Here is a 15,362-nt window from a genome sequence, read left to right as displayed (position 1 = left end):
CAGAGCACACGAAGGCAAACACTCTCCTCTTTAACACTGCTGCCACCAGGTGATCCCTAAATCACCATTACCTCAGAAAGATTCAGGTCCACTCTTCAAGTTCTTTTAAATAAAACTTTGGTTTATTGATTACAGAGATTGATTCATAAATATATTCAGTAGCTAATCACACCACAGAATTTCCCAAACTACACACACTATTACTTTCTCTGACTTTTCTCTACTGCCTGACTCTTACATTTCTCTACTGACTCCCTGACTGACTCAGGCTCTGCCTCTTATAGCATCTCTTTTGGCTCCGCCTCTCAGCAACATTAATATGCATGAACCATTATTACATAACAAGCATAAACCATTACATAATATAACATGAACCATAGACCTAATAAATAGAGAACGCTACAAGACCCTACCCCCACAGGCCTCTTGTAGATTGCAGCCAATTTTAAACAAAATACAATGTACCCTTTGAAGCTGCTCCCCTCAGAATGGGAGAGGAGCAGCTTAAAACATCTCTAAAGTTTCTGCTCCTGGTGCTTGATCTTTAAAGTATATTTGGACCAGCCAGCCTCCCAAATAGAGCACTGTTCTCAGCAAAGGGATGGTTCCTCAATTTGGCTCATTCTAAAGGTCATATTAATAGAAAGCCTCTTATCAAAATTCCTGTGCCATTTCTTTAGCCATGAAATGAAAATCGGGATGATAAACAGAAAGGAAAAAGCCCTTAGTGAGTTTGCTGTCCTCTGAAGATGCCGGCCACAGAGACTGGCTAAACGTTAGGAAGAACCACCTTCAGAACATGGCCAAGAAGCCCGAAAAACCCACAACAACCATTAGATCCCGGCCGTGAAAGCCTTTGCGAATACATGTACTGGCATAGGATGGGCACCACTGGATTCTGGGCACTATGGCCAGCTGTGCATTTCCCCCTCTTTATGGTTGGGTTAGCCATGCACAGTGAACAAGGTGAACAAGTTCTCACATGCCGAGGCTTCAACACCTATCAGGATGTTTGCAGAAGGGAAGATGGTGTTCAGTAGTGGCTTTTCATGTAGGAGTGAGACAAGCTGTACAGGACTTTCCATAACCAAATTCTTAAAGGTACAGGATTTGGGGTGTCGGATCAACAGCATACTGTTCTCTGAGCATTCAGAGCTAAAATCTGAGACATGGAGGGGGAATTGTAACATCACAGCCATTTTTCTGGTCCACCTGGTTGCAGAAAAACAGCATGGGGAAGTCTGAGTCAAAAGTCCAAGCATCTGGGGAATAACCTCATGAACAAAGTGGAATGACAACCCAAGGTCAAGGATCGGAGGCCATTTTCCAGTGGAAAGGGGGTTCACAGCTGTTGTAGTTGCAACCACTTCTGCATCACTTTGCTTATAGCGTACACAATGTATGGACAGTTTCTCCACACCTGACCATGCTGCTAAGGTTCATTGTATGCTGACTGAAAGCATGCAGGGAGTCCAGCCCATAGATGAAACCCAGGAGCTTCAAAAATCATGGCTCAGTGCCTGTGCCAGAAGTCAGTCTGGTGAGTTTGGGTCAATTCGGTCAACGTTGCCAGAGGATTTAACAACAACACTCCTGGCTTGACACTGCAACCTTCATTTTTGAATTTGACTGAGTCACTGCAGATGGAGACAGAAGCCACGAAATTAAAAGACGCCTGCTTCTTGGGAGGAAAGCGATGACAAAACTTGACAGCATCTTAAAAAGCAGAGACATCACCTTGCCAACAAAAGTCCAAATAGTCAAAGCTATGGTTTTCCCTGTAGTGATGTATGGAAGTGAGAGCTGGACCATAAAGAAAGCAGACCGCCGAAGAATTGATGCCTTTGAATTGTGGTGCTGGAGGAGACTCTTGAGAATCCCCTGGACTGCAAGGAGAACAAACCTATCAATTCTAAAGGAAATCAACCCTGAGTGCTCACTGGAAGGACAGATCCTGAAGCTGAGGCTCCAGTACTTTGGCCATCTAATGAGAAGAAAAGACTCCCTGGAAAAGACCCTGATGTTGGGAAAGTGTGATGGCAAGAGGAGAAGGGGACGACCGAGGATGAGATGGCTGGACAGTGTCTGCAAAGCAACCAACATGAATTTGACACAACTCCGGGAGGCAGTAGGAGGGCCTGGCGTGCTCTGGTCCATGGGGTCACGAAGAGTCGGACACGACTAAACGACTAAACGACGACGATGGTTTTTGGAACTCTTGACTGTTTTTTTTCCCTGAACTATATTCTAATAAGTGGCATCCCACCTTATGAAATTCTCTGAAATCTGTTCATTATTTTTTAAAAGTGATCTAAGAGATGTATTGTCTTCCCTTGCCTTTGGAAAAGGGTATGGGACAAGATTTCCTAAATTAAAGTCCACGGTGCACTGTAAGCCGTTAAAAGCTATACTACAAAGTATTTGTTAGGGTCAAACCAAACAATATGCTTAGCCTGCATTTAGAAGCTGTAGTCCTTCATTCAGCTGGTGATTAGAGATGGGCACAAATTGAAAAATGAATTGCAAAGTTCATTTTAAAAATCTCTAATTCATCAATTTGCATTTGTCTGAATCATTGGCCCCAATGAATACAAAGCAATGAATAAAATGAATTTTTAGCATTTTTTATTTGTTGGGCTATAAAACAGCCCCTAGGAACTTAGAGATACCAAAATTTGCAGGGAAGCTTCCTCTGATTCTCCTCTATAATCATTCCGAGTTTGGTGAAGATTGAATGTCTGTGTTATGCACCCACAAAGAGCCCTTTGGACATCTAGAGATACCAACATCATGGAGTCTCCTCTACAAGATCTCCCAGTTTGGTGAAGATTGGGTTTTCCCAAGCCAGTTACTAAAGGGCACTTTCCTGAAGGGTCTCACATTGTGGGTGTATAACTTGGATGTCAACCCAATATTCACCAAACTTGGAGGGATTATAGAGGAAAGTCATGAGAAGCTTTCCTGTGATTTTGGTGTCTCTAGGTGTTTGTGGACACAGGGACGTGGTGGCGCTGTGGGCTAAACCGCAGAACCCTGTGCTGCAAGGTCAGAAGACCAAGCAGTCGTAAGATCGAATCCACGCGACGGAGTGAGTGCCCGTCGCTTGTCCCAGCTCCCGCCAACCTAGCGGTTCGAAAGCATGCAAATGCAAGTAGATAAATAGGGACCACCTTGGTGGGAAGGTAACAGCGTTCCGTGTCTAAGTCGCACTGGCCATGTGACCACGGAAGATTGTCTTCAGACAAAAACGCTGGCTCTATGGCTTGGAAATGGGGATGAGCACCGCCCCCTAGAGTCGAACATGACTGGATAAAAATTGTCAAGGGGAACCTTTACCTTTACCTTTACCTAGGTGTTTGTGGGAAAAAATTATAGGGTTTTAAAGCCAGCCTTTAAGGTTCCCACAAGAAGCTTTAAGAGAGAAATTAATTTGTACCTTGTCTTTCTGTCAAAAAAAAAAAAAAAAGGAGTTCTAAGCCAACCAATTAGTGATTTCTAATGGCACAGTGGATGACAAGGTCTGGATTAAACCCCAAATAAAAACAGAGCAATTAAAGCACAGCAACTGTATATAGTATTGTATGAAATTTCTTGATATTTTTCCCAAAGACTACAGGGACCACTGAAATATGTTTCATCCACAATCAAAATGTTTCAATTGTCAGGTCTCTGTATTTGTTCATTTTTCCTATTCTTTATTTTCAACTCTGGCATCCCCTGAAATTGCAATGTCAATGATCCACACATTTCTTCATTGTATTACTACTATGTCTGGTGTGTTATGTTCAAGGTGTCTATCAGCTGTCTGTGGCCAGCTGTCTGTGCACATATGCCTGCCTCTCAACTGAGAGGTGAGCACCTGTGCTGATACAGAGATAGCAGGCTGGCTCCTGGAAAGGAACAGGCTGCTGTCTCTCTGGATGCCATTGCAGGAGGTGGTAGAACAAAGTAAGGAGGCAACAGTGGGTCAGTGGGAAGAGGGGGGCGGGGGGGAAACAAATCAGGAAATTCATTAAATCTGGAAAATTTGTTAATTTGGGAAGGTTTGAGTTCTCTGGTTTGGACAAACACAAACCAACCCAAATCAATGAATCAGCAATCTTTGACAAATTTCCTGATTCACTTTTATTTTCATTCCCATCTCTATTACTGAGCTGCATTAGTGATGATTTAGAGGTGGAAGCTTTTCATTTTCTTTTTGGCACCTTATGTTCACACCTTCATGCTATTAAGAACATGTTTAAAATACTTGGCCTGAGAAATGCTGTTTATTTCAGAAGCAGAACATAAAAAGTGATAATAATAACAATAAGAACAACACAGGAAAAAAGGTATGTAGAAGGAGGATTGAGAACAAATCCCAAAATCTCTAGTTCTCTGAAACAGAAGCATGTTGAGAAAATAATTATCTACTCTGAAGCAATAAAAAATATTCTAGTCCAGCTCTGGTGTATAATTCATCTCCTCAATAATCAAATTCTGACTTCTGAGGAGCTGTTGAATGGTCATTCTGGTGTCAAATGCTGGTGCTCCTGGAAGCTAATCCTCTTATAGACAATTTACATCTCATAATAGATAATCGGCCACATGTCATTCTCCTTTCACTGTAACAGAGGAGAACATGATTACTCTGATTGCTATAATAATAGAAAAGGGTGAAATCTCAAAGGGTAGCAATCTCTTTTTTTAAAAATATATATATATATAATCATAGATTAAACATGAACCTTCCGATTTGGTTCTTTTTTCCACCTCTTGAAAAGCATTACTTTTCTTTCTAAATAAAATTCTATGTTTCTCAAACGAGGTGCCTCCTTCGAGACCCTCTGGTGCTGACCACTGCAACAGATTTACATTTTCAGTCTTTTTGTGAAACCTGTCAGCAATAAACTGTCTCATACCAGGCCCCTTATTTTTGCTGAGCTGTATTTGTCAAACTTAGGGACAATGCCACAGAATTATCACCAATACTAACCTCATTTCATTGATGGGATTCCAACTTTCTAGACCATTTGTCAGGGAGCAGGGGTAAATTACCCCACATGGAGTAAAAATGAAAATCCTGGGGGTAATGAAGACGGTCGTGGCAGCGTGACCATCCTCATTACCCCCCGGCATTTTATTTCTAACAATGCTGTGTATATACCTACAAGGACTGACACAGTGCAGTGCAGCATCAGGTCCTTGTGTATATGCACTTGCCTTCTGTATGGAGGCGGGGCTGGGAATGAGTCCATCTTCTCCTGACTTGCAGACTGCTGCTGTGGTGCTAGTCTGCAAGTCTTTCAGCATTCCAGCATTCTGCCAGTGCCCTGTTAAGGTACAAACAGATGATATAATCATCAATGGCTGCCAGCCATTGATGATGATAAAAAATAGCACAGTGCTCCTTTGATGTTGGGCTGTGGCACCAGGTGGGTGACATGACCTTTAGCCTGGTTTGTTCCTTTTTGCACACCACACACAGAATGATTTAAGTGGTGGGAAAAGTCCCCCCCAACTCTGCCTTAACTGTCTCTAGCAAGCACATCATTGCTAGCACCACTCTGGCAGCCATTGATAATGATTAAATCCTCTGCAAGCTAGCAAAACTGCAATGCAACTTGCTAGGCACTTTGGACACCTAACTACTCCCTATATCACCCCATGGCTGGTGTGCAATGTGTTCCAGCAAAAACAGTGCAAATCTTTATTAAATTTGGTGCATCTTGCTAATTTGGTACACAGCCTGGCAGCCAGGGTTACAACTTTTCCAGTCACTGTCTTTATCACCCTTCAGATGACAACAATTAGAAAAAATATACCAGGAGGAATTCCTGGATTATGGGTTTACCCAAATTGACGACAAAGGAATAATAAAACCACAGTGTGTTGTTTGTTTGGAAGTTCTGACTGCAGAATCTTTCAAAAAGAGTCAATTGAAACTACGGGAATATTTTGTAAATTCAAAAGACAAAGATTGGACAGCAACTTGAGAGGTACAGTCAATCAATGTTCAGCATCCAAGGCTAGCTGTGAAGTCTCCTGGTTGATTGCCTGCAACAACAACAACAAAAACTTATACTATTGGTGAGGATTTGGTTAAACCAGCAGCTTTGAAAATGGCAGAGATTATGTGTGGTCAGAATGAAGCCAAGAAACTAAATTCTGTGCTGTCTGCAAGAGTTGTTAAAGAAAGAGTTTCTATTTTAACAGAAAATGTGAGGCAACAAGTTATTTCTTCAATAAAAGAAAGTAAATACTTTGCTATTCAGCTTGATGAGACTATAGAAGTTAGTAGTAATTTGTAGCTGATGGTATATGTCTGCTACAAAGGTTTACATTTAATTGTAGAGGAATTGTTTTTCTGTTCTCTCAACTTGCAATCTTGTGGAATTGATATCTTCAATAAAGTTAACAAATACTTTAATGACGTCAATTTAAAGTGGGAAGACTGCGTTGCTGTGTCTGTTGATGGAGCTCCAGCTATGTTGGGTTATGTTAAAGGTTTTTCGGCTTTGGTGAAAGAGAGAAATCTAAAAGTTTAAGTAAATCACTGTATTATCCATCACCAGGCACTGCTTGTGAAACATTTGGAACCTGCACTAGAAACCATCATGGGTGATTGTGACAAACCCAGACCTACTGGGATATGTCACACAGTTACACTAAGCTGCCACCAACCATTCCCTGCAAGAAGTCACACAGACCAGGGATGGATTTTTAAACAATAAAAAGAATAAGGTTTATTTAAATACACACAGGGATAATAAAACGATTAGGTGAATAAACTAAAGTAACGTGGCTTAGTTTCACTCATACATACATACAGTTTGGTTCACCCAGAACCTTAACTTAAAGCACAGACCCTGAACCTATCAGTTCTGGCTAACCAACAGACACCTGAACCTATCAGGTTGGTACTCTGACACACAGTAGTACCCTGTCTGACACACAGACTCCCACAACAGCTTCTTCTTCCCAGCTGCTGCTTCGTCACAACCCAGTGTCTCCCAGCATCTCTTCTTTCTCACCACACAGGCATCACATATTTATACAGTACAGCCCCTCCTCCTGATGTCCCGCCTTCCACTCCCCATAGGATGGAACTTTCCCTCCAAACCCATGACAGACAGGTAACATCAGTGCTGTATGTAACACCTCCCCTCTTTAAAAGTTGTTTTGTAGGGGGAAAGCTAAGGTGCTTTTCACCAAAAAACAACCTGTATAAAATACACAACATCAGTTATACATACCATATAATACCATACTTACTTACATTCTAAGTTAACCATAGCAATTATGCAGTTAAACATTTACCATATACATTACATCAATTTACCTTTATTCATACAAACCAAATTCAAAACCAGGTACATTTTACTTTTTGTCAACATATATACACATATAGTCCATGTTCTTTCGCCGTCTTCAATCTTCAGGTCTTCTTGATAAGGCGTCAGCAACACAGTTCACTGACCCTCTGACCACCTTCACTTCAAAGTCATAGTCCTGTAGGTTTAAAGCCCACCTCATAAGTTTGCTATTGTGGGTTTTCATTGTCTTTAACCATTGCAATGGTGAATGGTCAGTACACAGAATAAAATGTCTTCCCCAGATGTAAGGCTTGGCCTTCTGGATCGCGTAGACTATGGCCAAACACTCCTTCTCCACGGTTGCCAAATGTCTCTCACCTTTTTGAAGTTTCCTACTCAGGTAGGACACTGGATGCTGGTCACCATTCTCATCCTCCTGGCACAGAACTGCTCCTACCCCGCTGTTAGACGCATCGGTGTAGATGATGAACTCCCGGTCGAAGTCTGGAGCACGCAGGACAGGATAGTTGATTAACGCCTCCTTCAACCTCTGGAACGCCGCCTCACAGTCGCTGGTCCACGGGATGCGGTCATCAGCCTTCTTCCTCGTCAGATCGGTCAGCGGAGCCGCAATCTCGCTAAACCTCGGGATGAACTTTCTGTAGTAGCCCACCAACCCAAGAAATGATTTGACTTTTTTCTTGGTGTTGGGTCTAGGCCAATCACGAACAGCTTCTATTTTGGCCTCCAGGGGTTTTATCACTCCTCCCCCTACCATGTGACCCAAGTATTTTATTTCTGGGCTACCCAGCTGACACTTGCTGGCCTTTACCGTTAGCCCTGCTGCACTTAACCTCTGCAGCACTAATTCCAGGTGTATCAGGTGATCTTCCCAGGTATTACTGAAGATCCCTATGTCGTCAATGTAGGCCACTGTAAAGTCACTGAGCCCTGCCAAGGTCTGGTCCATCAGCCTTTGGAATGTGGCTGGTGCATTTCTGAGACCAAAGCTCAGGACTCGAAACTCATAGAGACCAAAAGGGCTGCAAAAGGCAGTCTTTTCTTGATCCCTGGGATCAATTCTTAATTGCCAATATCCCTTTACCAGGTCCAATGATGAGATGAATCGACAACCCCCTATGGTTTCAATCAGGTTGTCTAGCCTGGGCATTGGGTAGGCATCAGGAGTGGTTACACGGTTTAATTTCCTGTAATCGACACAAAACCTAATGCTCCCATCAGGCTTGTCCACAAGGACTATCGGAGAGGACCAAGGACTAGAAGAGGGGACGATTATGTTCTCCCTCAGCATCTCGTCCAGCTCCTTCCGCACCTTGTCCCTATAGGGTCCCGTTACTCGGTATGGGGATACTGCCTGCGGGGGTGCATCCCCTGTGTGGATCCGATGCATCACTCCCTTCACTATCCCCGGCTTGTTGGAAAACACCTGTTGATATTTACTAAGCAGCATTTTTAGTTCTTGCTGCTGGTCTTGGGTGAGTGCAGGACTGATCTTTACCTCCTCTGGGTTGTATTTTACTTCCCCTCTACCCTCCCAGAAGGGTAATTCAGCTTCCTCACTCTCAGCTGCTTTTATCGTGAATAAAACCCTCTGTTCCCCTCTGTAGTAGGGTTTTAGGGCATTCACATGAACCACCCTCCTTGCTTGGTTCTCCTCCTGCTCTATTAGGTAGTTCAGGTCTGACATCTTGGAAATGACCCTATATGGTCCTGCCCATTTGAGCTGCAGTTTGTTCTCCCTGCAGGGCCTAAGCCAAAGCACTTCCTCCCCTGGGTCAAAGTGCCTCTCTCTAGCTTTGTGGTCATACCATGTTTTCTGTCTGACCTTCTGAGCTTGCAGGTTTTCTGCTGCCAGCTCTAGATTTCTCCTTAGGTCATTCATCAAGGTGTCTATGTAAGTCACAACGTCTTGTGGGTCATCCTGGGTGATCTGCTCCCAATTTTGTTTGATCAAATCAAGGGGCCCTTTCACCCCTAAGTGTGCAGCAGACATGTCAGAGTGACCCCTTTGTAAGATCATGGGGCGATACTTTTCAGGTACCACCAGCTGACTTCTGATCCCATCTCCCCCTTTTGAGATATTTCTCAGGGTTTCTCTATATAAAATCCCCTTTTTCTCCAGAAATCTCACTGGGGTTTCAGGTGTTAGCTGGGCGTCAGTCACCTGTTCAAAACACTTTTGGAGAGTGGCGTCTGCCTTTTGCTCCTGTCCAAATCTGCTGTCTGTGGTTAAGGTTTCCACCACAGCTTCTGAACTCCCCTCTGCTTCCGTCTCTGGCTCATCATTATCCCCCTGAACTGTCCCTGTGGTGGCTTGTGAGCGTGTAATCACTAGCACCCGTTTCACATGTTCAGCCAGGTCATTTCCCACGAGCACGGCTGCTGGCAGAGTCGATGAAATCGCTAGCCGCCAATCTCCCCTCCAGCCTTGAAAGTTGACAGGTACCTCTGCTACTGGCAGAGAGATTACCTGCCCCTCAATCCCTGCCACCTTCATGCTCTCATTTGGGATTATAAACTCCCTAGGGATGATATCTGGATGGCACAGGGTTACCTGGGAACAAGTGTCCCGCAGCCCCCTATACTGACGGTCAAGTATTCCTACGTCCACCCCTGCTGTCTCAAACAACTGAGAATCAGTTTTCACCAGCAAGCAGCGCTTTACCTCCACAAGAGGACCATTTTCCTCAGCCTGATCAGCAAATGCATCCGTTCCAGACTGAGCAGCCATTGCAACAGGCTCCCTCATTGACAATGAGCCTTGCTCTTTCTGGACACAGAACACAGCTTTTGGCTTGGTCCCACTAGACTCCTGAGGCACCATTCCTTTTAGCTGCTTTAATTTCTCACACTCTGAGATTAGATGACCCTTTCCCTGACAGAAATAGCATTTTCTGGTGTATTTTGATTCTCTCTCATCTTGTTTTGGTTTTCCCTCCAAAATCTGAGGTCTTAATTTCATGTCTGAGGGCTTCCCTTCACCATGGGCCCCTCCCCCTTGCTGGCTTTTCCCTGGTCCCTGAGAGTACTTGCTGTAGGTTTCTTTGGGTTTACCTACAGATTTCCCCTCACCCAAGGGCTTTCTTATTTGGGAAATAAAATCTGCGATCTCTGCGGCTGCTGCCACAGACTTCGGTTTCCTTTCCCTCACCTGGAATTTCAATTCCCCCTGCAGGACTGAATAGAACTGTTCCAGTGCTATTAAGTCTTTAAGCTGCTCATAGGTCTCTGTCCCTTCCTGCGATAGCCATTTCTCAAGCAGCCTCACCAATTGGGCCCCCACTTGGGTAAAAGTCTGTTCTGGTTTTTTTGTGAGGGACCTGAATCTTTGTCTCAGCTGCTCTGCATTTATCCCATGTCTGGCAAACACCAGTTTTTTAAACTCTGCAAAATCTTTCATCAGTTCCTCAGGCATCTCGGCATAAACCTCAGCCAGGCTACCACTGATTAAAGATCGCATGATGGTCATCTTCTCAGTTTCCCTCACTGAGAAGTCCACAAACGCTCTTTCCACTAAGGAAAAGAACACCTCAGGACAATCTCCCTTGTGGTACACAGGGAATTTCTTCAGGTCAGCTTTAGACAGTTGGCCTCCCTCAGAATCCCTATTATTATTATTGTTCTGGTTCATCATTTCCAGTTTCCTTAATTCAAACGCCATTCTTTCTCTCTCCAATCTTTCCTCCCTCTCCATTCTCTCTCTCTCTAATTCAAATTGCCGCTGTTTCTCTCTTTCCCTTTCCTCCATTTCAAATTGCCTCATCCTCAGTTCATGCTGTTGGGCTATGAGCAATTTTCTAAGTTCTGGGTTCTGCTCTCCTGTGCTGTCACCCTGCACTGAGCCAAATTCATCCTCAGAACCTTGATCAATCTGGGGGTCTTTCACATCACTCATATCGGCCATCTGGCTTCGAGTCAAGGGCATAATCCCCCCTCAGAACAAGCTGCTTTAAAAAGTCAAGCCTCAAAATAAAACGACCACTTTTTTCCTTCTTGCCTCAGAACCAGCTCTCCCTAGAGATTGCTGCTGTTCTTCAGCACTAAACTTGCAACAGTATCGAGTCAGAGCCTACCCCCCTCTGCTGGGCCTCTCAGCTGGCAAGCTAGATCACTGTTGCTACGCAGTTTTGCCTCAGCTTTTTCCCGCCAAAACTAGGCTGCCTCAGAGCACCTTAATCTAAGTCTCCCCAGTTGGCACGTTCTTCTACTAGCGCACCTCCCCGTGAGGTACACCTAGAAGATTACCTACGCGCCTCAGACTGTCCCTGACTAGACCCCCCTTGCTCTGGGCACACGTGCCAAGGCTTTGCTGGACCGCTGGACAACTGGACCAGTCGTATCCCACCGCTGCCACCAATCAATGTGACAAACCCAGACCTACTGGGATATGTCACACAGTTACACTAAGCTGCCACCAACCATTCCCTGCAAGAAGTCACACAGACCAGGGATGGATTTTTAAACAATAAAAAGAATAAGGTTTATTTAAATACACACAGGGATAATAAAACGATTAGGTGAATAAACTAAAGTAACGTGGCTTAGTTTCACTCATACATACATACAGTTTGGTTCACCCAGAACCTTAACTTAAAGCACAGACCCTGAACCTATCAGTTCTGGCTAACCAACAGACACCTGAACCTATCAGGTTGGTACTCTGACACACAGTAGTACCCTGTCTGACACACAGACTCCCACAACAGCTTCTTCTTCCCAGCTGCTGCTTCGTCACAACCCAGTGTCTCCCAGCATCTCTTCTTTCTCACCACACAGGCATCACATATTTATACAGTACAGCCCCTCCTCCTGATGTCCCGCCTTCCACTCCCCATAGGATGGAACTTTCCCTCCAAACCCATGACAGACAGGTAACATCAGTGCTGTATGTAACAGTGATGTTATCAAGATTGCCAATGTTGTCAAAGAACATGCACTAAACACACAATTATTTTGTGAATTATGTAAAGCTGGTGATGCTGAATATACAGACCTATTTTATCATACAGAAGTGAGGTGGCTCTCCTGTTGAAATGTTCTGAAATGAGTGTGGGCTCTCAAAACTGAACTTGAAAGTTTTATGGTTGATCAAAAGCATGTTCTCGCAGAGAAGTTTATAAACTCCTTGTGGGTTGCACATCTCACATATTTAGCTAATATTTTTGAGCACGTTATTGTATTGAACAAAAAATTGCAAGGAAAAACATAAACATAATTTCAGCCAGAGAAAAGATTTCTGCATTTGGATCAAAGCTTTTATATTGGAGTTAGAAAGCTGAACAGAAAAAGATAGATACTTTTTCAAAGTTAGCTTTGTTCTTGGAAGATTGTGAAAATATTACTTTTGAAGACATCAAGGATACAATTATAAGGCATCTTACCAAACTCAAGGAGCGGTTCTCTGATTACTTTCAAGATCTTGATTCACAAGCTGTCAATTGGATTGTAGACCCCTTTAAATGTGAAGTTGCTGTTGTACCAGAAGAGCCTCAGGGGTTGGCAGAGTCACTTTTTGAGCTTCAATGCAATAATGAAGCATGTGTTGCATCTGAAAACAAAGCAGATCTGTCAAATTTTTTGATGTCAACAGCTGCAAAGGCATTAAAAATTACACAAGAGGAAGCAGTCAAAAAGTTGCTGCCTTTTGCAACAACCTACCTTTGTGAACAAGGATTTTCCATTCCTACGAACATAAAAACAAAGCTGAGAAATCGATTGGACCTTGAAGATTGCATCCATATTGCTCTGACATCAAAATGCCCCAATATTGATGCTCTTGTATCGAAGATGAAGCAACATCACTTCTCCAAAACCTCAAGTTTTCAAGTAAGTTGAAGCTTTCAAAGTAATTTTGAATAGATTGAATACAATTTTGAATTCAAATAATGTATGATTTCCTTCCTTTCAAATCAAGAGGGTAATGCGGGCATATATAAATTTGGGGGGGAGGCAAAAAAGCTCCCTGACCCCTGTTCTAGACATATTTTGTGGCATGTCACTGTGAACAGAAAAGTAAATCCTGACTTGATAGATCATTGTGTAATTAGGCAAATTAGGCTGTATGGGTGCAATCTTTCATGATCAAGGTGGCTGAGCTTGGCCTTGGAGGGATCCAGCACATTGCCACATGTATATTTTTGTGCATTCATGCAAGATGCACAGGATTGAAAATGTGTTAAAATAATAACATTATAAAAAATACTGGTATTGGATTGACCCTTCATGTCCTCAACCTTTTCTGTTTTATTTGGTGTGTGTATGTGCTTAGCTTCACAAATGGGGGAAAATACATGTATTTTATGCATATCCAGCAGAAGTTGGAGAACACAAAAACAAAAAAAAACACCCTTTTAGCAATCAGTCAATCAGTCAATCAGTCAATCAATCAACAAACTGCAAGGAAATGCAACCATTTAAAGACTCTGCAATACAACAAAGGTGTGAATTGCTCTTGAGAGGCCAAGAATATCTTAACAATGAATGGAGACATTCTTGAAAGAAAAACAATAATCAGCATTACAAATTTGTAGCCAAGTGTGGGTGGTTACTGATGATGAATGGGTGGGTGGAGAAAATAGCCTTCCATTGTTTTAGTAATAACTGAAGATGTAAACTGAATATGGAACAACTGATTGGTTCAAAATTGGGAAAGGAGTACGACAAGGATGTATATTGTCCCCCTGCTTATATAACTTATATGCAGAATACATCATGCGAAAGGCCAGACTGGAGGAATCCCAAACCGGAATTAAGATTGCTGGAAGAAATATCAACAACTTCCAATATGCAGATGATACCACTCTGATGGCAGAAAGTGAGGAGGAATTAAGGAACCTCTTAATGAGGGTAAAAGAGGAGAGTGCAAAAAACGGTCTGAAGCTCAACATTAAAAAAAACTAAGATCATGGCCACTGGTTCCATCACCTCCTGGCAAATAGAAGGGGAAGAGATGGAGGCAGTGACAGATTTTACTTTCTTGGGCTCCATGATCACTGCAGATGGTGACAGCAGCCACAAAATTAAAAGACACCTGCTTCTTGGGAGGAAAGTGATGACAAACTTAGACAGCATCTTAAAAAGCAGAGACGTCACCTTGCCAACAAAAGTCCGAATAGTCAAAGCTATGGTTTTTGCTGTAGTAATGTACAGAATTGAGAGCTGGACCATAAAGAAAGCTGACCGCCGAAGAATTGGTGCTTTTGAACTGTGGTGCTGGAGGAGGCTCTTGAGAATCCCCTGGACAAACCTATCCATTCTGAAGGAAATCAACCCTGAGTGCTCACTGGAAGGACAGATCCTGAAGCTGAGGCTCCAATACTTTGGCCATCTCATGAAAAGAGAAGTCTCCCTGGAAAAGACCCTGATGTTAGGAAAGTGTGAAGGCAGGAGGAGAAGGGGACGACAGAGGATGAGATGGTTGGACAGTGTCATTGAAGCCACCAACATGAATTTGACCAAACTCTGGGAGGCAGTGGAAGACAGGAGGGCCTGGTGTGCTCTGGTCCATGGGGTCATGAAGAGTTGGACATGACTAAACGACTAAGCAACAACGAAGATGCAAAATATATACATCTTTAAACATTGATTTTTCCTACCAAGACGGAGCTGTGCTTTCTCTCATAGTATGCATTTAAATCCATGTTTTTCTCAAACACATTAAAATTTATTTTTTCCTCTCAAAATGCATATCATCTCTGTATCCTGATAACATTTTAACTACCAAAAACAGATCTGAGACATTCAGAAAATAGTAAAACCTGTTACATTCAGATCTGGGTATTAGTCTAAGAGGTACAGACTTATTAAATTCTTTGTGCATGCCTTATCTCAGCATATTTCCTTTGCTTTTTTAACCAAGTTTCTAATAGTTTTTACCTCCCAGTAAACAGCACATTTTGGGATTTACTATACTCGAGCATATTTATGTGGGAACTATTTAGTGTTTATTTTGCTACAGGTTACTCTCTAGCAATAAATATTTCTAATACTGGGTAAAATACTGTCCCTTCCTGGAACTTCACTGAATTATAAATCCCACTCTAGCAG

This window comes from Pogona vitticeps, chromosome 3 (assembly GCF_051106095.1).
Source record: "Pogona vitticeps strain Pit_001003342236 chromosome 3, PviZW2.1, whole genome shotgun sequence".
NCBI lineage: Eukaryota > Metazoa > Chordata > Lepidosauria > Squamata > Agamidae > Pogona > Pogona vitticeps.
The sequence above is the reverse complement of the archived record's forward strand: the minus strand, read 5'-3'. Positions refer to the sequence as shown.